General features: G+C 49.5%; 1 protein-coding gene across 1 annotated transcript in view; it reads right to left on the bottom strand.

Moving 5' to 3' along the window:
• LOC122375305 (cyclic nucleotide-gated cation channel alpha-3-like) overlaps window positions 1-24,357 on the bottom strand; it is a 79,677-nt gene extending 55,320 nt beyond the window's left edge. Inside the window, exon 1 of the mRNA XM_043354618.1 lies at window positions 23,838-24,357. The gene's annotated coding sequence lies outside the window, so the exon portion shown is untranslated. The remainder of the gene's footprint in view (window positions 1-23,837) is intronic.
• Between the last annotated feature and the right edge of the window lie 219 nt (window positions 24,358-24,576).

Here is a 24,576-nt window from a genome sequence, read left to right as displayed (position 1 = left end):
AACTGATATTCGCAGCCTGTGACACATGTTTTATGGGTACTTTGGGGCGTAGAACACGATGGTGACATTCATTTTATCATATGTGTACGTGTTTGGCTAAAAAAGTTCAATTTAAGAAATGCATGTATCATGGTCGTGAAGTAGTCGCGAGAAATTGCAAAGATTTAGTTCAAGATTTTGGAAAATGCGGAACGATAATCAATAATCGAAGATAGCCATTTGATTGGTCATGGTATTGGCAGTTCAATGGCGTTTACGGCATGTCTGTATGTCTATTCTGTGATTTTATATGATTTTTTGAACATATGCCGTTTTTAGTCGAAAACTCAGAAATCATGACGTCACTAAAACCTCGAAATCTCAAAAATTTTCTGAACGATTTTTTGAAACTTTGTCACAATAAACTTCAATTAAATCCCTACAGGTACCCAAAATTTGGCGCGCCTGCGGCGCGCCGTTTTTGTGCTATGGCCCGGCGAAAAAAGTGGGGGCGTTTAACGCTCCCCCCCCCCAGCAACTCGCGGGTTAAATGGCGTGAATTGTGAAGAAGGTGGGCATAACACTTCATAACTGAAAGGATGGGGTAATTGGGTACCTGTTGCCGTTTTAGCAATAGCCTTTTTGTTCATCCCATTCGGCATTGCTTTTCTTTTTTTTAACATTAGATCGACCGTCGAACCCAGTCGTTCTAGCATTGGTGAAGACCCTCACCTGCATTGCTCAAGATTGGTGAAGGATCCTTCACCAATCTAAAACTTTGGTGAAAGGTATCCTTCACCAAAGAGATACGTTGCTACACCTATGCAACTGCCTAAAGGATTCCACTGGCTTTGTTAACGTTGTGCATTTTGATAACAAGCTTCTTTAATTACATCTAAAGGACTCGTTTGAGCTGAACCAGCTGCAAACAGCGGGAGAGGTGCGTCGGAGTGAATTAGGAGGCCAATCGGCGGCGCCCCATCTGGCCTGCTGGACATCATATATCAGCTTGCATAGAGAGCCAGCACGTGAAGACAGCGAAACAAAACCTGGGATGACAGTTTGGATGTAATGCCTTTCACTTGATGACATTTTGTGCTGTCGAATATGCTCCTGTTGGACTACAGGGAATGCAAATAGGTATGGCACTTGACACATAAGGGCAGTATGATTGTGTACATACCAGCACCATTGTATACCAGCACACTATGACAAACGCCACACTCACGAAAAGCCTTTACGCTACACCTTTTTCTTCCAAAGAGATGATCAGGGCTTGTTACTCAACGTGCTATGCTGTTTTTTATCAAAAAAAGTATCGGCCTTTCTCCAAAGCGCTCCACAACGCTTCAGAGCTATTGCTGCTGAATTAAGCATTAAAGGAAAGGTGGATGATTCACTCGAGAACAGCATATGAAAATTGCCATAAGAAATCAAAGTCGGAGTAAAGGAGATAGGAAGTAGGTATATTGATCACCCAGACTGCAAAAAAGATCCACTGTCCTCAGCATAATGTTCGTTTTTCTCATCACGTGTGCGTTCATCATGACATCAGGAGTAGCTGGCGAGCTGCCCTGCCCGGCGGGTCAGCAGCTGCTTCTGAATGGCACGTGCGCGCCCTGGGCCGACGGGCCGTGCCCCACGGTCTGGAGGTTCCGGCAGAGGCTCTCCGAGGCCCGCAGCCAGCTGGAGGCCGTGAGGGCGGCCACCTGCGCGGGCGGCGGCACGGAGGCCTGCTGGGAGTGCCCCTGGACCGCCGAGCCGGCCGAGCTGCACCAGAAGCTGCAGCAGGTGCTGCGCGCCACCCAGGAGCTGTCAGACGTGTGGCAGGCCTGCTCGGCGACGGCGACACTGACTCTGGGTGTCGGGAAGGTGGAGTCTCGCTCCTGAGATGTGGGGTGCGTGAGGGACGCGACTGAACGACATTCTGTTGACACGATATAAAATAAAATGTTTAAGTGCCTCTCTTTCTTTCGACAATCTTCCATAATGAAAGGCATGGGCCAAAGAGTGGAAAGGTCAGATCAGATGGAAGTTCAAACTTATCCAAAGATTGATAGTGTATAAAGCATTCAGAGAAGCAAAATAACCAAATTCGTTTCACATAAATAATGTTTGCAACATGAGCCAAAGCAATCCCTAAGTAATAGAGCAAAATTTTTAAATCACGTTTTCCACTAAAGTTCACACAATCAGTAGAAGCGACACATTGTTTAACCGTGCAGATGAGTGCAAATATCAGTCCACTTGGAAGGAATCCTAACGATATGTGATTGCCTGGTAGCACAGACTCAGCAGAGACGGAAATTCCAGATTGGTCGTCTCCGAATGGCGATTGTGTGTCGCTACAGAGGGCAGCGCAGTTGGAGACGCGGCCCGATGGGTCGTCTGCCGATGGGGCTCAGGGCAATACAATGTCCATCTCCGGCGGCGCCATCGGGCTGCTCGGCAGTGCGATCAGCGCGGCAGGGCATTTCGGCCGGCCACGGCCCGGCGCCGAGCGTCACCGAGGCTTCATCCTCGCCTCCGGCCGGCCCAGCCCGGCGCCGGGATCTCCACTGGTCCACCAGGATCTCCTACTATAACTGGCCCAGAGACACACACACATCCAACGCGGCAAGTAAAGCATGTTCCCCGCACAGTTTTGTAGATGGCTGGGGGGTTGCAGCGATTCGTAGGATGTACCTACATAGTTTATGTATGCGCTTTTTGTCTAATTTGTACATGAATGTTGAGTGCTATAGGCATTCCGCAATCCTGCGCCCAGATAGCGCCATGTCTATTTTGATCGCAGTCAGGAACAAAGTGGAATAAGTAGGTGATCAGACACAGATCCGACGCCCGCTGTTTGATTCACTGAATCACGTAATCAGCTTACTATGGAGGATGAGGATAACAAGACTGAACAAATATCATTAGTGCGGGGATGGGACGGCCGTCTCTCGGCAGGAGTTACATCAGCGGAACGGCCGACGGAGTGTCGCGCAAAAACGTACTGTTTGTCTCTCGTAATAGCCCCGGCACATTGCAACCGTAGCCAACAATGGTCTACAGTGCCACTCGTAGTGATTGTTATCGAATAGTCACAATATTAGATAGTCAAAATGTCTCTTTTGTATGCCCTTAACAGGTCCTTTTCACCGCATTAAAGGGAGATAATGACCTTTTTCCACAAAATCTGAGTTAGGACCATTTTCTGACAAAACACAACAAGTTATAATGTAAATTAAAACCATTTTGCTCAATTCGGTACCTCGCCGCAAATATCTCAACTTGAAGTCACGTTAGCGGGGAGCGCTGAAAATGACCGTTGAATAAGTACTTACATCACTTTTTGGTACTTGCATGTAATTTTGTAAAATGAGCGTATTCCTTACATTTGATCTTCATCACATCTAGTTAGTTAATGGTCGTCTTTAGTGCCTTCAAAAGATATTCATGGTTTGGGGGTGGTTTATGTCTAAATTTACGCAACTATTTTTCCTGTTCATCATCTGACGCCATATGCTGCTATTTTAGTAGCAGCGACTCAATTTTGAATCGGTCCCGCCGACTGCACAATAAAAGAAGATAGATACAACACTTTTGCGGCATCACTGAAAAACTTATGCAGTACTGTTATCAAAATTCTCATAACACCGTTCGACAAACCTGAAGTCTTTTTGAAATAAATACGCTTGTATTTTTCGCTTCAGGCTCTGACGCCAAAATAATGAATTTCGTAGTCGCAATCGCAAGATTTGGCTGCGTTTCTGGCGCATGCCGTTCATTTGTGGCGCAAAATAATACTTGGAAACAAAGAAGAGTAGGCACTATGTACCCCCGAATTAGAATCTAATTAATTCTAAACCGAATTAACTCTAATTCAAATTAGAATCCTTACAACCAAGCAACGACAAGGCGATAACATAAACAAAAACCCAAGCGTCGCTGTTTGAAACAAAAGCGCCATATACTGCGACTTTTTTATAGAGAAGGACAACGCATTTCGGTGGGTGTTACAAGTACTGCAAGTACTGCTTCTTTTTTGCAAAAATAAAAACCTTTTTCACATACGAAAATGTGCTAGGAAATTTTCATATTTTATAGAAACTACAGTAGAAATAGTATAGATGTCGAGTAATGTTTATTTAAGAAAAAAGAAAGCTCATTATCTCCCTTTAAGGGTAAACTAGAGGTACAGGTTTACGCGATAACTGTATGTTTTGATATGTATGATAAACGGATGCATTAGTTTGGGTGTAGAGACTTGCATTTTTATTGGTATTATTTGTGTAGAACTGGGTAACTGCTTTTAATTGAACTATAAAGTATGATGGTGATGCATGCGAGTTGTTCGAGCCCTTAATAAGTTAGGATGTTACTCAATTCAACCCTACCCTACACTACCCTACCCTACCCCTACCCCTAACCTACCCTACCCTACCCCTACCCTACCCTACCCTACCCTACCCTACCCTACCCTACCCTTACCCTACCCTACCCCTACCCTACCCTGCCCCTACCTCTACCCCTACACTACCCTACCTTACCATACCCTACCCTACCCTACCCTTACACTACCCTACCCTACCCTACCCTACCCTACCCTACCCTACCCCTACCCCTACCCTACTGTACCCTACCCTACCCTACCCTACCCTACCCTACCCTACCCTACCCTACCCTACCCTACCCTACCCTACCCTACCCTACCCTACCATACCCTACCCTACCCTACCGTTACACTACCCTACCCTTCCCCCTTACACTACCCTACCTTACCCTACCCTACCTACCCCTACCCCTACTCCTACCCTACCCTACCCTACTCCTAACTTACCCTACCCTACCCTACCCTACCCTACCCTACCCTACCATACCCTACCTTACCCTACCCTACCCTACCCTACCCTACCCTAACCTACCCTACCATACCCTACCCTACCCTTACCCTACCCTACCCTACCCTACCCCTACCCTACACTACCCTAACCTACCCTACCCTACCCTACCCTACCCCACCCTACCTCTACACTACCCTACCCTCATAGAGATCTTATATACATCTTATATACCCTCACAGTATATACCCGGTGTATATAAGATCTCTATGCCTACCCTACCCTACCCTACCCTACCCTACCCCTACCCTACAATTCCCTACCCTACCCTACCCTACCCTACCCTACAATCCCCTACCCAACCCTACCCTACCCTACCCTACCCTACCCTACCCTACCCTACACTACCACCGACAGTCCAAGTTTCAGCTAAATCGGCCCAGAAACGGCTGAGATATTGCAAAAACAAATTAATTGTATTTACTGGCGAATCCTCTTGGCGAGCGGTGCCTTGTGTCGGCCTTCGTTGTCAAAGGTCAATGACCTGCCGGCCCACTCAGTTTTTTAAGCGAACAACTGAGCCTAAAGCACGTGCCCTCTGCTCGGCGCCGGTCGCGGCCCCACCACGTGCACACCGCTGAACCCACCACCTCGAAAATTTAATACGACAAATGAGTGCACGCGTCCGACTTGCAGCGAAAATTTCACCCCCGTAGCCCTCACCGTTCCCGAGCAATAGCGTGTTTTTGCCGATTCTAATGTTAACCCTATGGGCACGCGAGCACGCGCCGCGGGCGCACCTTCGGCCGCATCATGTCCAAAAGTTAATACGACCTACGTGTAAAGGTGGCCCACATCGCCGTAAAATTTCACGGCCGTAGGTCAACAGACGCCGCCGCAATAAGCGCTACAAAGTGACTACGTCGCACACGGCGGCGGGGTACTTTTTAGGATTTATAATATAGATGAGCAGAATTAACCCGCGCACCGACGGGGGTCTGCGCCAACTTCGCACCGACGGGGGGGGGGGCGGATGACCGCCCCCCCCTGAGATCTCGAGAACGAAGCAAGATAGCGACAAGCGGTAAACGGCATCGGATACGCACGGCTAAGATCTACAATTTTTACTAAGGTCATTTTCAGGTCAGGTCAAAGATGACGTCACAGGGGTCGAAAAAGTCAAAATGGCGGCGCTAGATATGGAGAGAGTTTTTCTCGAATAACTTTCGAATTAGTCAAGATAGGAACAAACTAAGGGCATCATCGTGATCCTCTCGTCAATCCGCATCGAATGATATATATGTTGACCTCGAAAGGTCAAGGTCAAAGGTTGACCTCAGGTCACGTGACCTCGAGGTCATCATGTATATCATTCGATGCGTCTTGACGAGCTGAACACAATGAGACCATCCACGCGTCTGTATCTTGTTCCTGTACGGAGTTATTGGCCAAAAACCTTTGGTGACCTTTGATGACGTCACATGACCTCACAGCTGCTCAACAGCAAAACAGACCTCAAGGTAGTGAAGGTTGATCGTATATGAAGTCATGTATGGTATATGGGGCCATTCCGACCCGTTTTAGTGGTAAAAACAGGGAGTTGATTTTTCCCCCATTGACTTATAATGGGGAGGTCGCGAAATTGACCTGACCTTAGGTCACCGATATCAAAATTCCGAGATATACAAATTGTAGCTACTAATGACCTAATAATATCCTGCGACTTTCAAATGCCTCCGACATCTACTGTAGCTCTGGCACGGTGACAAAATTGCAAAAAAGTGACTTGAGGTTGGGTCATTCAAAGTGACCTGGTGACCTGACCTTAAAAGGTAGGAGGTTCAAACTTGCACACCATGTGTAAAATTGATGAGGCTATAGTCATACCAAATTTCGCGGCGCTACGCGCCGCGGTTTTCCCGCTATTCGCGAAAAACCTCAGGGGGGGGCGGATATCCGCCCCCCCCCGTCGGTGCGCGGGTTAACAGCGCCTAAGGGATAACTCTAACCGGACGTGTCAGGCGGCTGTTTGAACTTAAAACACCGCGATTTTTAAACAGCATAATAATTTCAGATAGTTTTTCAGATAGTTGCATAATAATTGGTTGGGAATCGTGCTCCCGCTAAACTATGTTCGCTGCGTAGCGCCACGGATCCATCACCCAATCACCTCGCCCACACTCGGCCACTCGGCTGACCGGAATCAATGCAGACCGAAAGTTCGACGCCATTCGGGCGTCAAAATCGCCATTGGTGAGCTCCACACCGGATCTATAGGGCGTCGATGTCAATGTTAGCACGTAAAAAATATTGCGCAGATACTGAGACGTATTTTTATGGGCAGATCTATGAAACATTAGATGTGAACGCGCAGTTTTGAATCGACACGTCTGACGTAATTTCGCATTTGTCCAGTTTCCGAGTGTCACAGGAGGTAGGTACCCGTGTGTTTCCGTGTGTACCCACAGCAAAGCGGATCCCGCGCACCGGTGCCGCCCTGAGCAGTGTAATGCGGCATCATCCGCGGCTCATATCATTTACCCTCATAATATCCGCTGGCGCCTGCCTGCCGCCCCGGCCGACCCAGGGGGAGGGGAGGGGGTGGGGGTTGACGTGGCGCGGAGAGGCGGCTGGAGCCACGCGCCGGCCGGCCGGCCGACCTCGCCACCCACTGCTCCTGGACCCCATCCTATACAGGCCTTAGAATGGATATGACAGCACTGGCTGAAATTCAGCAGCAGAAAACGGCTAATAGTTGTAACATGATTATATCACCGTATCACGCATTTCAGTCCATCGTGCATTGACGGTCCCAGGAATCGCTTTGTTGACGCATATAGGTACGCATAACGCATTGGCGCTGACAGTATATCATCCTTCTACGTGTCACCAAATGCTGCGAACAGAATAAATAGTACGGTACTTTAGTTCGGTCCCGAACCGTTTATCTGTAGTCTGTTCGCTGCTAGAAAATCCGTCTGTCCATTTCTTACACATGTAGTCTGCCAGTCTGTTCGGCCAACTGTCCGCTGACTGTCCGGTCTATTCAGCGACTGTCCGGTTTGTTTGGTCTGTCCCGTCTGTCCGGCCTGCCCTGTCTGTGTCCGGTCTGCCGGTCCGTCTGCTCGGTCAGTCCGATCTGTCTGTCTGTCTGTCTGTTCGGTCTGTCTGTCTGTCTGTTCGGTCTGTCTGTCTGTCTGTCTGTTCGGTCTGTCTGTCTGTCTGTTCGGTCTGTCTGTCTGTCTGTCTGTTCGGTCTGTCTGTCTGTCTGTTCGGTCTGTCTGTCTGTCTGTTCGGTCTGTCTGTCTGTCCGGCCTGTCTGTCTGGTCTGTCCGGTCCTGGACAATCCGTCTGTTCTTCCATACACCTGCGTCCACTGGCCTGTCAGGTCTGTCCTCAGAGTCACGATCAAACATTACCGCATTACCGCACATTTGCTGATGCTTCAGGTAAGCGCGAATGACCCGAAGTACACTTCATTGCGATTTGAGGAACTTGCCAACGTAACATCTACTGGTACTGTAAGACAGGCTTAGAGACATGGCTCAGAGAGACAAGGCAGACCCCACCTCCTCAAGACAGGGAGCTGTGTAACCGCCGGGTGCATGGTAACACTGCACCAGTCTCTTTACAGCCGCTCAGCACTCTGTCAGACATTGGCGTCGTGTCACGGCGCTGCCCTCAGGGGTCCGGGCGCGCCGGCCGAAACTCCATCATAGCCGCCCCTCGGTGCGCCCTATAAAGCCTGCCCGATCAATACGGCTCCGGAGACCGATCTGAATTCGGCCGCCCGGCCGCCGACTTCCGGCCGCCGCGCGTCTCGCCGCATGTGTGACGTCGCACAGTGACGTCACACAGCGCCCAAAGGGTTGTGACGTCACGCGCGGCCCACAGGGCGTCGAACTGCGGCTGGAATCGATTGTTGGCTCAGCAGTCTCTCTGCGGGGCGGCGCCCGGCGCCCGGTCCGGTCCGGCGGCGCCTCTCACAGCCGGCCGCGGGGCACTCAGCTGCGCTGGGGCGCACACGAGCCCCGTCCGACCGGACCCCACCGCCGGCGACAGGCGCGCCACTGACCTGACCTTTCCGCGGGCCGGCGGTGAATAATCCGCCACCCGGGCCGCGGCAAAAAGAGCAACTGGTGACATCATTGGAACGGCCGTGGAATTAGTGAGGGTCCGGTAACACCCCAACAGCACGCGACGGCAGCACGAACGTGAGCCGACCGCCGCGGGCGAGGTCCGGGTCCCTGTCCTGTCCCTCCTGCACCTCTGCTGATGGTTCATCGCGAGCGAAGTTCAGGTCTCTCCACTCCTACACCATTCTTGATCAGCACACGCCCCTCGCCGGCTCAGTAAATGAGGGACAAATGCCGTCTTCGGTTTCAGAAATATTCTTAGTTCGCAAATATTAGCGAAGGTGCACTGAGTCCCTAGAAAATAGACAAATGATATTTTTTTCTTGCGTTAAAAAACCTACAGATAATATGACAATACAATTTAAACTACGTATACAGACACAATGTTGACAAAGATAACCGTACTTCCAGCTCTCCGTTTATTTGAGCAGCTTTCGGAAGCTATACTGCTTCCTTCGTCAGCGCGTTGAAAAACTAGAATAGGTAAGTACATACAGTGAGACACATACGAGTATACCGGGTGGCCCAGAAAAAACGTTCCCAACTTTAAGTCAATATTCCTCAGAAACTAATAAAGATACAACTTTGAAACTTCGAAGGGTCAATGCGGCACATATGTTCAGTGAATGTTGTGATTTTCATGCTATTCGGTAAATTACTTTTTGAACGGTTCGTGTTTCAAGCATGCCATGTAAAAATTACTTTTTTGCTCAGATGTTTACTAAAAAATGTGAGTGAACGGGTTGCTTCGAGCAGGAAACTTTCACCTTCGCACCTTCACCCTGGCACCGCGGCCTACAGCCAGGACTGCCACTGGCAGCTAGTCTCATTGATAGTGCAGGCCTTAGGATGACACATTCCCTCAGGCAACCACGATGGCTCTGTGCCAGCGGCAACATTATCGGAAGTTTCCAGTGTTCTAACCATCTTGTGGCTCAAATGCTTTCCTGGCTGACATCCCTTGGGAAAAGGTAGCTTTCAACCAGTTTTTTTTTGTCATCTGCTGGCTTTGTTGTTTTTCATGAGCTATTCTGTGGTCTTCTGGTACAGTCTGTCTTAAAAGTACCGCGCAAAGTGACGGTGGATCCATCGAGCTTGACTGAGGAAGGGCCTGCTAAATTTGGGTCACCGAAGCAATTGACATCCTCGTCCATTCCCTAGGTCAGTTGGTCGGTGACTTTCAAATTAAAGCAGGCCCTTTCTCCGTCAGGCTTGATGGATCCACCGTCACTTTGCGCGGTACTTTTAACCCTCGCATGTGTAGGGGGGGGTCGGATGGACCCCCCATGGTTTTTCGCGAATAACTCGCGTAAAAAGCGGCCGATCGCGACGAAACTTTCAGTACCCTCGCATTGATCAATTTGACACCTACCCTGAAAATTTCATGACCCTGACCCAAATGACCTTTGACCTGTGACCTCTTTTCCGAGACCATGTTTGGCCGGAATCGCGATTTCGCGTATGTCGGCTCGCACTAGCCGCGTGTTTGCAAGCTTTTCGTGGTTTCAAACGTTCAAACATGTGATTTGATGTTACTCCCGTGTGTGTCAAGGTCACCTGAAGGTCAGGTCAGGTCATTGACCTTTGGTGACCTCGGGTGACCTCGGGTCACTTTTTCGAGTTTTACATGTTTCTAGGCTAGTTTTTTTGGAGCTGAATTCGAATTTAGCAACCATTTGAACATTTACGAAGTAGTTTTGGTGACTTCGTAACATGTTACGAAGCTGTCAGAGGCGGTTGACACGTACTACGAATACCCGTCACGACGCCTACTGGTTGACCTGACCTGACCTGACCCGACCTGGTCTAAATGCTTCAAGACATCATCTGTGATCAAAACTAACACGATATTCGTGATCAGCACCCCGAAAAACCCCTTAGCAGCCACACTTTACGACTTTCTAACAGGTCCCGATTTTCCCGATTTTGGGTCATTGACCTGACCTGGAAGGTCAACCAATGACCTAGGACCTTAAAATTGGGTATCATCGGCTTCCTCTCGTCACGGGCAACACGCTCGTTTTTTCCGCGAAGCTCTAGCTCGATCAGGGGCCAAACGGCAAGGGGGGGGGGTCCAACCGACCCCCCCCCCCCTACACATTAGAAGCTGGCAAACGCCGCACACATGCGAGGGTTAAGACAGACTGTACAGGAACCAGTCTGCTTTAGTTTGTTACTAGGGTGACCCGCGTGCTCCGCAACGCGAAAAGGGATATTTTCGAGCGGCGGGTGTTCGGTTGTTCTTGTGTCGGTTGGGTTATCTATCCATTTCGGTCGATTGCTTTTTGACGGCTAAACGTTTTGGTTTGTGGAAAAAATATCCACCGCATCGAGGTGCCCGTGTCTGATAAGCATGCTTTCCACTTCAGAATCTGTCAAATGTGCTTTATAATTGAGGTGCGTAGTTTTGAGACTGAGGAGTCATGTCTTAAAGGAAATAGTTCACTTTTTAACATGGGTTTTGAACTGGAATAGCAGTTCCGTAGCTTGGGCTGAGACGAGCATAAATCAGGAGCTTTTACAGCCCAACGATCACCCTAGGCAAAGATATTCTATTTCTCGTCCCGAAAAATGTGTCTTGCGTTGAGGATGTGTGCCTTGCATATATTCGCATCCAGTATGAAACGAGCATGGGTCCCGAAAATTCTTCAGAAACTAGAGAAATTATCTACGAGAACTCTAGAGAAATTCGCTCCAGTGAGGCGCTCCAGTAACAAAAGCACGAGCAGATCGCCCAAATGCCGGTGGCCGCGATAATTTACATAACATAACATAACATAACATATATTACAATGTAACAACAGGCTACAGGAGCCCAACAAGGTTACAAGGATGAAATACACAGTGATGTACACATTCATGCACACTGAACAAGATTTACATGACAATGAATGCAATGAGTGTATCCTAACAACGAAACCTATCAGAGTTGTCTACGTCTTCAATGGTGTCAAAGACCGCACCACGCTCCGTAAAATACAAATCCACGTTATGTTTGAATTTGTTAAGGGAGGAACTATCAATAACCCAAGGAGGTAAGCTATTCCACATATCAATGACGCGGTTAGTAAAAAAGGATTGTCTTAAACGCGTTTTTGAAAATTTCTTTACCAATTTACATCCATGTCCTCTTGTAGAGTTCGAACTTATCGTGAATAAGCTCTTAAAATCTAGCTTATCAATACCTCTATAAATTTTGAACAATTCAATCAAATCACCTCTCACTCTCCGGTAATGGAGTGAAAACATATTTAACGAGACAAGCCTTTCTCTGTAAGTCATCCCGCGAAAACCATGCACCATCCTAGTGGCCTTCCTCTGCACACGCTCTAGAGACTTGGCGTCTTTTTTAAAGGGCGAGTACCATGCCTGTGCACAATACTCTAAATGTGGACGAACAAGAGAACAATAAAGTTTTTTCATAACGTCTTTACTTTTATAATTAACGTTTTTATATATTACTCCCAACATTTTCAGAGACTTTTTACGGGCTTCTTGACATTGATGACTGAATTTTAGATCATTTGTGATTAAAACACCTAAATCTCTTTCTTCAAAAACATTTTGCAGTTGACTGCCGTTTAAATAATATCGATCATTTTCATTTACCCCAACGCTAAGAACTTTGCATTTCTCTACGTTAAATTCCATCTGCCATTTTCTGCTCCAATTGAAAAGAATGTTTAAATCTGATTGTAATGTTTTCATGTCCTCGTCTGATGTAATTGCTTTTGCCAGCTTAATGTCATCAGCAAATTTCCAAAGCCTACTGCTTAAATTATTATCCAGAGAGTTTACAAAAATAATAAAGAGCAATGGGGCTAGGACCGTACCTTGTGGTACACCACTCTTAACCTCCGCCCACTCAGACTGTTGTCCATTCAAAACAACTCGCTGCTTACGTCCTACCAGCCAGGTCTCTATCCATCTAAGGAGGAAACCGTCTAAGCCATGACACTGTAATGAAACTAATAATCTTTGATGTGGAACCTTGTCGAAAGCTTTACAAAAATCTAAATACACTACTGCTACCTTCTGTCCCCTGTCTAATAGCTCTGTTACATATTCGAGAAAGTCTAGCAAATTTGTCAGACACGATCGTCCAGCTCTGAATCCATGTTGAGAAGGCAATAAAAGTTCATTTTGCTCTAAGTGATTCAGTATATTACATTTTATTATTTTCTCGAGTATTTTACAAGCGATAGAAGTTAAGCTAACAGGCCTATAATTTTCAGCCTTAGTTTTACTACCCCCCTTAGTTTTTTATTTCTCTAGTTTCTGAAGAATTTTCGGGACCCATGCTCTTTTCATACTGGATCGCGTGTGCCTTACAGAAACTGAAAAGTTCTTCCTATATCAAAAATATAGAAAATAATCTTTTGTTGTAAAAAGGTTTTATTTTCTTTGCTGATCATTTTGAACATAAAAAATCACAAATCCATTGCAAAAAAATAATTTCGTGAAAGTGAACTATTTCCTTTAATAGTTAATACCCAGGTAAATGCTTATTTGAAATTGTTTAACGGACTTTCACTGGGTAGTGGGTAAAAGTTATTATTGGTCCCGGTACTCCGACTTGTATTGAAAAGTCTTCGATGGGGCACACATAGGTTTTGGATAGGTTAAACCTATGTGGCACACATAGGCACATGTGGCACACATAGGTTAAACCTATGTGTGCCCCATCGAAGACTTTTCAATACAAGTCGGAGTACCGGGACCAATAATAACTTTTACCCACTACCCAGTGAAAGTCCGTTAAACAATTTCAAATATGTGCGTAGTTTTAAGACAAATGAAAGGCGTAGATAATTTTCGCTAAAATCGTTTTGCAGAGGTTTAAAACATTTATATTTTTAAGAATACTGTTGCTTGTCATGCAAACGTGATGATTGGATCTTGGAGAGAATTGAATGCTCTTTCTAATGATAGCATTTTCAATTGTCAAGCGTATCAGGTTAAGCAGCAAATCCCGTGTAACTTTTTAGTGGCACATTATGGACAAATACCATTTAATTCAGCGATTTTTTTCCACATTGTTTTTGATTAATTAGCTGTTCACAATTTTTCCATGAGAGGCGGTACATTTCTTTTGCCAATTGACGTTGTTTCAACTCTCTCAGTCTGATGGTCACGGGAAAATAAAATGAAATCCAAAATCCGTTTAAAATGGCACTTTTTGAAATGAAATTGCCCTCACACTTGCACGTGGCGCGTGCCACCCCTGCACCGCACACTATTCGATTGCCCGTTCGATTCTCTACACGATGCTGTTTTCCCCGTGCCGATCGGGCGCACGGCTACCGAGATATTGCACGGGGAACGGACCCGTGTCGGGCAAATTTAGCCATTTTCGCCCGTTTTTGCCAGCCGATTTATACATGTAAAGTCTATGGCGCGAATTTGCACTTTTTGGGCACGCGCCACGCGCTCGCTATCGATCCGATCGAGCCGAGACCGCTCAAAGGCACGTTGTCCATCCTTGTTCTATAACTTGCGCAAATTTCAGCGCGGTAGGTGCAACGGTGTGATCTGTAACCCGCGCTACGTAGCACCATGTCGCGACCTCGGTTACAGACAGAAACTACGTCACCTCAAATAGTAATATAGATCCTTATCCGGTCGTGTTACTGTTTGATCTACTGAAAGGAGGGTGATCAGCAGCAGTCCATGTACTCGTACCACGCCACTCCTGCTCGAAACATGATTTGGTGTTGAAACGAATGGCATCCATGAGCACGATTTTGGCTCAGTATTTGAATATTTGGCACATAATTGATACAAAAATATTGAAATAAGAACATACGTGCTGGTTTCATTCACGTGCTCTAATTTTCTATTCTTTTTTATAACATGGAACGTCTAACCCAATCATCACTATCGTTCGACATCGGCAAAAAAAGCAAAAACGTCTTGCTTAATTGAACTCAAGATTGTCAGCTTGAAAATGATGGTACATTGTTATAATTTGGCATACCAATGCGCAACGAAATGACGCAAACTTGATAAAAATTCTGGCTCGTTATTTGCACTGGAATTTGAGATATAAGCCTCCAAAGTTCGGAACGTTTTTTCTGGGCCACCCGGTACAATCTGAGTCGTTTCGCCTCGACGTTCGAAGTTCGAACACATAAAATCAACTTCGAAGCGAAACGACTCGGATTGGGTAGGTATATGTGTCTCTTGTATTTTAGTTTTTCAACGAGCTGACGTTAAGCAGCAAAGCTTCCGAAAGCTTCTCGAATAAACGAAGAGCTGGAGGTACGGTTATCTTTATCAGCATTCAACCATGTCCCAGCTAAACAGTAACATTTTCAAATATGTATGTTACACAATTTTGTATAAAACTAAACAACCTGGCGCTACCCTCAAATGTTCATCACAACAATCCGATGCGATTTTCATGCATGTTTGACAAGTAATCAAATCACTGAAGGGAAATATGTAACTAGATTGTTTTACCGATCTTGGGGCCTTCTGAGAGTCGGCATGCGCTGTCTCGGTTTGCGGTTAAGTGATATTGCTGTTACAGCCGCCGCAGTCCGCAGCAATCCGCGCTGCGGATGGCGTCTGCAGCTGGCGGCCCTCAAAGCGAACAATCAGTGCTATATTTCTATTCAGATGACACGGCGAGGTGGAACAGACTTGTCGCTCTTCAGAAACTCTCGAACCGCTGCTTTCGTCTCAATGAGGTATTCAGGCCTAGACGACTGTCTTTAATTGGTCCTCGAAGCTGAAGAGAAAAGGCAAACACGCCTTTCACCGGCTGGCGCCATTCATAGTGTGGTTACAGAGTGTAATAACAGCGGGGCGACCGCCTCTGGTCTCACCTGGGAAACTAGTGGGGAATATGTAGAGCTAGTAGATGTTTGTTTGTTAATTGGGGCTTTAGGGCGCCCCGACTACTGAGGCCATGCTGGAGCATGTCGTGCTCCAGCTCAGTGCTTAGTTGTACTCAGTGTTGTGCTCTGTACCGTGGTCACTGGTCAGTGGTCACTGGTCAGTGTCGTGCTCCAGCTCAGTGCTCACTGCTCAGGTGTGTTCAATGTCGTGCTCCAGCTCAGTGCCCACTGCTCAGGTGTGTTCAATGTCGTGCTCCAGCTCAGTGCCCACTGCTCAGGTGTGTTCAATGTCGTGCTCCAGCTCAGTGCTCACTGCTCAGGTGTGTTCAGTGTCGTGCTCCAGCTCAGTGCTCACTGCTCAGGTGTGTTCAGTGTCGTGCTCCAGCTCAGTGCTCACTGCTCAGGTGTGTTCAGTGTCGTGCTCCAGCTCAGTGCTCACTGCTCAGGTGTGTTCAGTGTCGTGCTCCAGCTCAGTGCTCACTGCTCAGGTGTGTTCAATGTCGTGCTCCAGCTCAGTGCCCACTGCTCAGGTGTGTTCAATGTCGTGCTCCAGCTCAGTGCCCACTGCTCAGGTGTGTTCAATGTCGTGCTCCAGCTCAGTGCTCACTGCTCAGGTGTGTTCAGTGTCGTGCTCCAGCTCAGTGCTCACTGCTCAGGTGTGTTCAGTGTCGTGCTCCAGCTCAGTGCTCACTGCTCAGGTGTGTTCAGTGTCGTGCTCCAGCTCAGTGCTCACTGCTCAGGTGTGTTCAGTGTCGTGCTCCAGCTCAGTGCTCACTGCTCAGGTGTGTTCAATGTCGTGCTCCAGCTCAGTGCCCACTGCTCAGGTGTGTTCAGTGTCGTGCTCCAGCTCAGTGCTCACTGCTCAGGTGTGTTCAATGTCGTGCTCCAGCTCAGTGCCCACTGCTCAGGTGTGTTCAATGTCGTGCTCCAGCTCAGTGCTCACTGCTCAGGTGTGTTCAGTGTCGTGCTCCAGCTCAGTGCTCACTGCTCAGGTGTGTTCAGTGTCGTGCTCCAGCTCAGTGCTCACTGCTCAGGTGTGTTCAGTGTCGTGCTCCAGCTCAGTGCTCACTGCTCAGGTGTGTTCAGTGTCGTGCTCCAGCTCAGTGCTCACTGCTCAGGTGTGTTCAGTGTCGTGCTCCAGCTCAGTGCTCACTGCTCAGGTGTGTTCAGTGTCGTGCTCCAGCTCAGTGCTCACTGCTCAGGTGTGTTCAATGTCGTGCTCCAGCTCAGTGCCCACTGCTCAGGTGTGTTCAATGTCGTGCTCCAGCTCAGTGCCCACTGCTCAGGTGTGTTCAATGTCGTGCTCCAGCTCAGTGCTCACTGCTCAGGTGTGTTCAGTGTCGTGCTCCAGCTCAGTGCTCACTGCTCAGGTGTGTTCAGTGTCGTGCTCCAGCTCAGTGCTCACTGCTCAGGTGTGTTCAGTGTCGTGCTCCAGCTCAGTGCTCACTGCTCAGGTGTGTTCAGTGTCGTGCTCCAGCTCAGTGCTCACTGTTCAGGTGTGTTCAATGTCGTGCTCCAGCTCAGTGCTCACTGCTCAGTGCCGTGTTCCAACTCACTGCTCAGGTGTGTTCAGTGTCGTGCCCCAGCTCCGTGCTCACTGCTCAGGTGTGTTCAGTGTCGTGCTCTGTGCCGCGTTCGATCGCCGGCCGCGCACACGATGATAGAACGACGGTCGCAGATAGCGCCGACACTCTTTATGGCCCGTATCAGCGAGTGTGTAACTAGATAACCTATCCAGTGGGATTCAGTTAGCTCCCCAGTCCCCACCCCAGAGGCTAGAGCTTTGACCTAGTCAAGAAGATAGAGGTCCATTTGATACATTTCTGGAATTAGATCACGTCAGATGATAAGATATGATCATTGATCATGTTCATTTTATTATTGTCAATAACTCATTGCCATAGTTTTGAGATTTTGCAACATTTTCCCCCTTGAAATGTCTATAAATAAAAACTGAGCAGCCCTAGCAGTGGGCATAAACACCATTAGCTTCGTATGCCTATAGTTGTTGTCGAGTGATCCTGTCTGTGATCCAGCCGCGCGCGTGACTGCCGTTACACCTCATCACCTCTGTAATGACCGGAACAATAGACAGCGCTGGATACACCCCGCAGTCGGCCGGGCCGGAGCAAATCATCTCTGTCGGCCCAATGAGCCGGAAAAGGGCAGCTGGCCGCTGGCCGCGGACCCCCTGTGTTGGCACCCGGCGGCTGGCGGCGGCGGGCTGCCGGGGCGCGGCGGCCCGCCCCCCACCGACACCTCAGCTGGCGGCGTACACCTGAGGGCCGGGAGGGGTGCCCCCCCCCCCCCTGATCAGCGGCCCTCTGACTCAGCAGCGCCGGTGGATTGGTGTCGCCGCCAGCCGGGGCCGCGGCGCCGACTGAACACGCCCCACTGGTCCTTTGACGAGCAGTCTATGCGGCGGCGGCCCGGCTTTAACGAGGTTGTCACACGTGTCGCGGAGACTCGGCGACGACCGCTGCGCGGCTGTGACGAGTGTGAACTGTGACGCTCTGTGACGACACCCGCCGTGTCACTGAGGTGTCCGACTCTAAGTCAGGGGAGTGTGAGCGACTCCCTCCCCCGGAGAGTGCTATACATAGTCGGCCACGTGGCGCTCTCTGAGAACATCGATCTCAGGCTCCCCGCGCTGAACGAATACAGGTGCTACGGGTAAAATTAATCAACAGAAATGCGATGTGTAAATGGACAGCGCTGTGATTGGAATCGAATTGAATAAGAGTTCCACGAGTGTGAGAATACCATCCATTCATTCACGTCTCAAAACTCGCTATTCAGGCGTCTGCACAAACAAATTAAATTAATGTTTACCGTATTGGATAGGCAGGTAGGTAGATGAAAGTTGGCGCATTATGGTAAAATTACACCACACAGTTTTACGATTTCTATCATTGTTTTTGGAGAAACATTCGCTGCCGGTTCGCCTGCCCCGAGTGTCGACTGGCTCGTTTACGGTTGCACCCATCACGCCTGAGTACCTGTTCTCCATTGTCGGGCGGATGAACGGTTCGTCTGCCTGCGGCGCCGATGGCTTGTGCATTCGTTTTATTAAAATGTGCCTTTTCTCACTGTACCATGTCTTGACTCACATTGTGAACACTAGCCTGGCTTCACATACTGTACCTGACTCGTGGAAACTTACGCTGGTCCATCCTATTCCCAAGGCATCAAAATCCGACGACTTTAGCAGCTACCGGCCTATCTCCATTCTCACCACTATTGGTAAAATCACCGAGCGCGTCGTCTCTGAACAGCTTTATTCCTATTTCTCTTCTCATCACCTGTTTTCTCCAAACCAGCACGGCTTCAGAACCAACCACTCCACGGACACTGCTCTACTCACCCTGACCGATCATGTTTTCCGGAGCATGGACCAGCGTGAAGTCACCGTTCTCTGTCTGTTGGACTGCTCGCGCTGCTTCGACTGCATCCCACACAGCTCGCTTCTGCGTAAGCTCGAGCTCTACGGTGTAGATACCCGCTGGTTCCGGAGTTACCTTGCCAATCATTATCAGCGTGTGCAGCTTCACTCTACCGGACCGTCTCGTGCTCACACGCTCTCACAGCCGCTACTAAACCCTATCGGCACCTACCAGGGTTCATCGCTCGGGCCATTGTTGCACAATGTGTATGCTAATGACCTGCCGCTCTACACCGACAACTCCACCGGCATCATCGCCTACGCGGACGACGTCCAACTGTACGTTTCCGGACAGCCGAGAGACATCGTTCAGCTGAAACGGTCACTGGAAGGCAGTCTATCAGTTCTGTCGAACTGGTATGGCAAGAACGGCCTCAAGTTAAACGCTGCCAAAACTCAGCTGATCGTCCTCGGCACGCCGGAGATGACTCGTCGTCTGCCTCCCATTACCATCAACTTCTGCGGCTCCACCATCACCAGCTCTGACACTGTCAAGAACCTGGGAGTATGGTTTGACAGTGACATGTCGTTTGTGACGCATACCAGTGACGTGGTGCGGCGGTGCACCGGTACCTTGTGTGGCCTGAGTCACAGTAGACACAGTCTCCCAGCGACAGTCATGGTAACGTTGGTGCAGGGGCTCGTCTTGTCGATTATTAGGTACTGTCTGTCCGTTTACGGTGCCAGCAATGTAACCCAGCGCAAACGACTTCAAAAGCTGGTTAGGTTTGCTGCACGAGTCGTCTCAGGCCGTAGGAAGGATCGGGTGAGCGATGTTATCAACGAACTCGGCTGGCTTAACACCGAGAGCTTGTTCAGGTACCAATCCATCGTGCTGGTGAACAAAATGCTGGCCACGTCAAAGCCGCAGCAGTTCGCCACCTGTCTAGTCACCCGGCAGAGTGTATAGTCTCTCTTGAAAGTATCGCGACTCTGGGGGAAGGCGCCACCTGCCCCAGCCGCGGTTGAGCGGAAAAGTTTGAGAGCCGCCGTTAGCACTGACCGAAGCCTGACACGGGGGCGAGGGGAGTGGTTGCGGACTGCGGAGGGATGGAGGGGGGAGGGAGGTGGCAGTAGCCGTCCGGTAACTTGTGAATTCAGTTAGCATGTGGTCACTGGAAGCCACCCTACTCGCAGAGGATTTGTTGAGATTTGTTTCATTGCAAAGTTAACAATTTGACCGGCACCACTGTCACACCATCGACACCATGCTGTCACAGGTTTTTTGGTAAAATCCGGAAATCCGTGCCCGAATACAAAAAAAAAAAAATCATCAGTTGCATCCGCTAAAAGAATGCATGCATCCGTGTTGCAGATGCACCCGCGAGCGGATTCAAATCACAAAAATTATCTCTAGCCAATCAGTCATATATTTGAAGTTATCTCTTTTTAATGAGCCGCTTACTGAACGGCGCAAAAAGAAGAATATTCACATTTTAGCCGTCTTCTTTTTTAAAAGCCCTATATGCTGCCAGGCTGCCCCTTTTCCCTCCCATGACCTGTTTACGTCATTCAGAAGGCCTCTTCACACTAGGGTTATGGCGGAACTTTGCTTCGTTGTGATTTTACGCGTCTCGCACACTGAGTGATCGGCGCCCACTGGCAGACCAATAAACGCCCGGCTGGTGAACCCAAGCGGCGCCGGTATCTGCCTGGGGCGGGGGACGGGGTCAAGGAAGAGCGATACGAGCATGACCTTTGGCCGGCCTCCACCTGTTTTGACCCAGTTGTCAGCCTCTGGTGCCTGCGTCATATAGCAGTTTTCCTCCTACCGCTGGCGTAGAATCGTGGTACTGCGTACTTTTTATGATACAGGCCATGACCTCACTGCTGGGGTCCTCAAACTGGATGGAATAGTTCGCCGAGCCGCCGCAGCCCATGACGCGATACTTTCAAGAGAGACTATACACGGGCGGGATACCAGGTACAATGACATGCTTGTGACCCCCACTGTCAGGTCAGAGTCCGGACGTCGCCGTTTTCTGTACTCTGCGGTGTCAGGGTACAACGAGCTGCCGGCGGACCTGCGCGCTCTCAGTCAGGCTCGATTCAAGCCGGCACTGAGGGAGCATTTGCTTGACCGCGAGCGAGCCACTTAGCTGTCCTAGTTAGCACACGTGATGAGGGTGAATGTGTGAATGATTGCGGTGACTGTTGTCATATCCCATTCGATTTGTATATGCACAACGACTTGGACATAGAATAGCCGTGTTTCCACGGACATGTCTGTAATGTGAAATAAATAAATTCGCAGCTGAGTTGACAATCTCGGTTATTGGAGCACCCCATGTGAACCAGTGCCTGTTATCGTGGAAACCACGGTCGATGGGGGACTGTTACTGTGAGTTCCACACCACAGTCGATCGGACAGTGTTACTGTGAGATCCACAGTCGATCGGGGACTGTCACCACAGGCACAGGCCGCAGCTCAGCCGCCCACTGGGAAACCCGCGCAGGAAGGTGTCGATCCGACCACTCCGGCCAGCCAGGGTCACCGTGCCAATATCAATATAGGCCCGTGGGTGAGGGGGAAGGGGCAGGCGTGCACTGGGAGTCTCGACTCTGGAGCCCGTACCCATGCCGATTGGAGCACGATGTTCACACATTGTGGTAGTGTTAATCGACAGTCGACATGCGGCTCCATATGACAGAACGCATACCACCACACGTTCATGTCATAACTTTATGTATGTAAAGCTAGGAACGAGTGCAGAGTCACGGCGCTGCTACGTCCGGCTGTGCGAGGTGTAGATGAGCTGGTTATATAACAGAGTCGCCGCGGGCAATAAAGTGACTCCAAACATGCAAACCGATCACCCTGCTGTCAGGGCCCAAGGCAGCTGCCGACAAATGGCGTTCGCCTTTATGGGGCTGCAGGTTTGATGAGCTGGACCCTTAAATATCGAGGTGCAATATACGAGCATGGATGCATTGATCGAGACTAGCTTCTACATGCATAGACATCATGTTTGAATGAGTGCTCAGTGCTGCTTTGTCAGTTGTCATCTCTTTGTTATGGAACGTTCATTTCAAAGACTGGGATACAGAGATGTGCTAACGGAGCTCGGTGTTCAGAGAGGACTTGGATAAGTGATGTGTTGTGGTGAGGTGACACGTTGGCCTGTAATGATGATTAACTAGTGCCTATATGTAGAAGACAGTGCCATTGTTTTCCACGATTCGCACCGAGTCAGAGATACGAACTACGGAGCCGTTGACGGCTCTGCATCCCGAACGCGGTGCGTATTGATGACGTTTTGATGACGTCATGAAGCCCGACGCGTCTGAGACACGGAGCGGCGCGCTAGGCGCGTATTTCCGCGCGGCCCTGACCGCGCTCCGGCGTGCTGACTTTGGCCCGGTTCAGGGCGGCCGTCCCACTCGCCAGGCGGGATCGGCAGTCAGCACCAGCCGCCGGGGGGCAATCACAGAAAGGGAGGACGCCCGGCAAAACGATACTCAAAGCAGCCGGGAGGGTGCCGTGACATTGCGCCCATTCGACTGATGGGAGTGACCAGATGAACTGGCAGCAATGTCTCTGAAGCTGAACCTCCAAGTTTGCAATAGGGAAAACAGCACCCAGTCAACTACCTATTTCGATTTACCTGCATAATGGAACTGTCAACACTAGACTGCTAACGACGATAACTGCGGTCCCAAGAACAAACAGCAGACGACACGGTTGAGTTTGACGATAATCATGTTTGAATTTTAAAGGCGCGGCCTGTCTGCGCTGCAGTCATAGACGTTTATAACAACAAGTTGGGAAATACCTACTATTTAACTAGCCACGTAGGCACCACGACGAGTTTCTACGTTTACAACACGCGAATCTCACTGGCGCTATAAATATTGGCAATACGATGGATGTGCACTGGCGGATGTCGGTAGATGGGCCACGCCGAATGACATTCAAAGATCCTTCTTGAGATCATCCAAAAGTCCTACTTGGGCGTTTCAGGATGCCTTTGCTGACAATCGTGACAAATCAACAGAGAATTGCCTATATGCTTCGATCGTTTTATGTGACGACGAATTTTTCTATGAATCTTTGTTCAATGATGATCTCTAGACTTAACGACAATATTTTAGAGACAATTTCTCATAAAAATCGAGCTATCGAATGATCGAAAAATGATAGTTAAAAATTATTATTTCATTATTTTTATGCCAAAGGAGCTGTATTTTTTTGTAATATTCATTCCTTTAAGGATAGTTCAGTTGGTTTATGTCTAATTGATATAAAGCGTTGATTGCAAAGACTTCAGGTGAGAGGACATTGATAAAAATTGGAACTGGAGATTGTATCGGCTACTGTTGGGTGATAAAAGCACAAAATGGTTTCAACATTAGAGCATACCGATACAGTACCTATTTTTCTAAAAACTAAGTGGTTAGCCCGTGATAGGTACTGTTAATCGAAGTCGACCGTGACATTGTTACTTGTGTTCATGAATATGTTTTTCATGATTTTTCAATAGAAAAAAACAATGCCCAGGGGTACAAACCGTCTAGCCCAATCATATACCGTATAGGTAAGCACTAAGCAAGCACGAGATGCGGCAAATCCTTAAATGGTAGGACTGGTCGCCACCTACCAGAGCCCGGTTCTCACCTCATGGATCAGTCACAGCCGCATCCGACCGCGCCCTGACCTCGGCGCGGTCTCAGGTCAGCTGCGTCCTGACCTTCAGGTCAGAGGTGCCTGACCTCCGCACGGTCACAGGCCAGCGGTCTCTGGCCTCCGCACGGTCTCAGGTCATACGTGCCCTGAGCACAGCACGGTCTCAGGTCAACCGCGACCTGGAGCCTGACACGGTCTCAGGTCAGCTGCCTCTGACCCCGCCCTGACCCCGGTCGAGTGGCCGCCGTCGCTGCACCAGGTCACGGTCGGGTCAGCCGCCGGTTCGTTCACAGGGTTCGGTAGCGGGGAGCACCACCACCACACACGGCAGCCCGAGTCGCACCTCTGCCCGCCTTTGGTCAGCTCCGGTCACCTCTGGCCACCTCTGGTCGCCTCTGCCCGCCTTTGGTCAGCTCCGGTCACCTCTGGCCGCCGGCGCCGGCTGGTCCGGCCGTGTCTGTGGGCGCGGCGCGCTCCGCGGTGACCTGTCGCACTGACCGCGCCGCGCCGCCGGCCGACACCCGACTGGCGGCCGAAACGTCAGCAGGCGCAGCGCCGAGCCCAGCGGCCGATCGATGGTGATGGCGGCGCCGCCGAGCGCCCGAGGGCCCGCCCGAGAGGGGCGTCACAGAGTTGCTGAGAGGGGCGTCACAGAGCCGCCCGAGAGGGCTGTCATAGAGTCTGAGAGGGGCGTCACACAGCCCGAGAGGGACGTTACAGAACTGCCCGA

The sequence above is a fragment of the Amphibalanus amphitrite genome, unplaced genomic scaffold (genome assembly GCF_019059575.1).
Source record: "Amphibalanus amphitrite isolate SeventyFive unplaced genomic scaffold, NRLGWU_Aamphi_draft 000040F_arrow, whole genome shotgun sequence".
Lineage (NCBI taxonomy): Eukaryota > Metazoa > Arthropoda > Thecostraca > Balanomorpha > Balanidae > Amphibalanus > Amphibalanus amphitrite.
The sequence above is the reverse complement of the archived record's forward strand: the minus strand, read 5'-3'. Positions and strand labels throughout refer to the sequence as shown.